At 38.1% G+C, this 2,126-nt stretch overlaps 1 pseudogene; it reads left to right on the forward strand.

The window, feature by feature from the left end:
- The first annotated feature begins 983 nt into the window (after positions 1 to 983).
- LOC141511318 (phosphatidylethanolamine N-methyltransferase pseudogene) lies at positions 984 to 1,640 on the forward strand (annotated as a pseudogene).
- The last annotated feature ends 486 nt before the right edge of the window (positions 1,641 to 2,126 follow it).

The following is a 2,126-nucleotide window of genomic DNA, read 5'->3' on the forward strand; positions in this document are numbered from 1 at the left end:
AGATTCTTATGTTTTGGGGCGGCTAGGTGGCACAGTGGATAAAGCACCGGCCCTGGAGTCAGGAGTACCTGGGTTCAAATGTGGTCTCAGACACTTAATAATTACCTAGCCCTGTGGTCTCGGGCAAGCCACTTAACCCCATTTGCCTTTCAAAATACCTAAAAAAAAAGATTCTTATGTTTTTTTTTTTTTACAAGTAGCATAAAGCAAGTGCATATTCCAACATTTCATCTACATTTGGGAACTTAAAAATATATTAGCTACTTAATAATTATTTACAAGACCAATCATCAAACATATATGCAAAGCTTCAGCATTATACAAAGAAGAAACAAATAGATTGACACAAGAGCCATGTAATGGCTCTCCTCTCTGTCCCTTTCCAAATCTATTCCAATTCAACAAACATCCATTATGAAACTATTTTGAACCACATTTTAGTATTGAAGTTCTCAGTCTAAAGTTCTGCTAATCAAGAACATAGTGTTGGAAGGGATCTTCAAGGCCATCTAGTTAAATGTAACCCTGAATATGAATCTCCTTAGCAACATCATTGACAAGTTGTTATCAGAGTCTGATAGAAGACAGTTCAATCATGACCATTAAGTTGATGTTGGAAGTGGTGTTGGTGATGGTGATGATGATGGTTATAGAGATTACAAACATTGATATAATACTTTAAGATTTTCAAATTTGTATATGTGTATATATATATATATGTGGGTGTGGGTGTGGGTGTATTAATTTATATGTATACATATGTACACATATATGCATTTGTGTGTATAATTACATTTGACCCACACAATCATCTTGAGTTAAATATAATTATTAGCAAGGTAAAATAGGAAGCTTCATTGAAGACTGAGGAAGAAATTTAGGGGTGATTTGACCTCCAAATTCAGGGTGCCTATAGCCTTGGGGCTAGGGATGACTGGGTAGATGAGAAGGGGTGGGGGTTGGGAAGGACTTGTGGTGGAACCATGAGAAACTGGGTAGCCAAATACTACTGCTGCAGAGGATTCTAGAATGCAGATTTTTACCAGGCAAAATTCTCTGTATGACTCAGCTTCTTTATTATGTCAATGTCACAAATTACAGCTTTGAGCTTGTTATCCTCTGTATAATTTTCAGTTCCCTTTTCAATAACATGGTTGCAAGATGGAAACACAAAATACACAAATTAAGTCAGGTCTTTGGGTTTCCCTATGCGGCATGATACTCTCTGAGTACAATTGTCCTGCTGCTGAAATTCCTCAGGTCTTCTTGCTTTACAGTATCAAGATAGCTGATGGTGGAAAGGGTGGATTACCTAGAGACCTATTATGTAGGCCCTGTCATCCTGGGAGTTGTCATTGCCTTTGTGCTCCCCAACTTCCCTGTCCTTGGATTCATCGGCACATATATAGGTTATTATTTTGGAAGGAAGAGTGGGAGAAAGTGTGACAACATTTCCATTTAATGTTTTGGACAATCCTATGTACTGGGACAGCACAGTCAACTACTTGGGGTGGTCAATCATAAATGTCAACCCTACAAGCTTCTCCTAACAGACAATGTTAGTTGCCATTGCATATGAAGAGCCTTTCTCTGAGGAGATCCAACTACAAAAATCTCTGAAGCCAAAGAACAGTAAATAAATGCCTACAGGATTTGTGTTGGAGAAAGTACAGCTGAAGGGGTTGGTCTAAATGCATTGCTAAAACTCAAACTCTGGTCTCTATATGTTGGGTTATTTCAAATAAAATACTTGGTGACCCCATGGGTACTCAGTTCTAGACCCTCCCAGGGACTGGAGGTAATAACCTAAAGCGCATTTTGAAACTACTGCCTGGGGGATGGGGAGAGTTCATCACTGGGTACCTGCTCTTGCTTACCTCCAAATTACCAATTCAATACATATATATATATATATATATATATATATATATATAATTGTTGTCCCATTTTATAAATGAGAAAAGTAAGCATAATAGAGGTTAAGGGACTTCCCCAAGATAACCAAGTTAGTCAGAGACTAAGGTAGAGCATTCTTGACTGCAAGTCTGGTGTTCTTTCAATTATGCCACAATCTAACCATCTCCAATGGCAACCCATTTCTCTTAAGGGTATCTCCAATTGTAGGA

Source organism: Macrotis lagotis, chromosome 2 (assembly GCF_037893015.1).
Source record: "Macrotis lagotis isolate mMagLag1 chromosome 2, bilby.v1.9.chrom.fasta, whole genome shotgun sequence".
Lineage (NCBI taxonomy): Eukaryota > Metazoa > Chordata > Mammalia > Peramelemorphia > Peramelidae > Macrotis > Macrotis lagotis.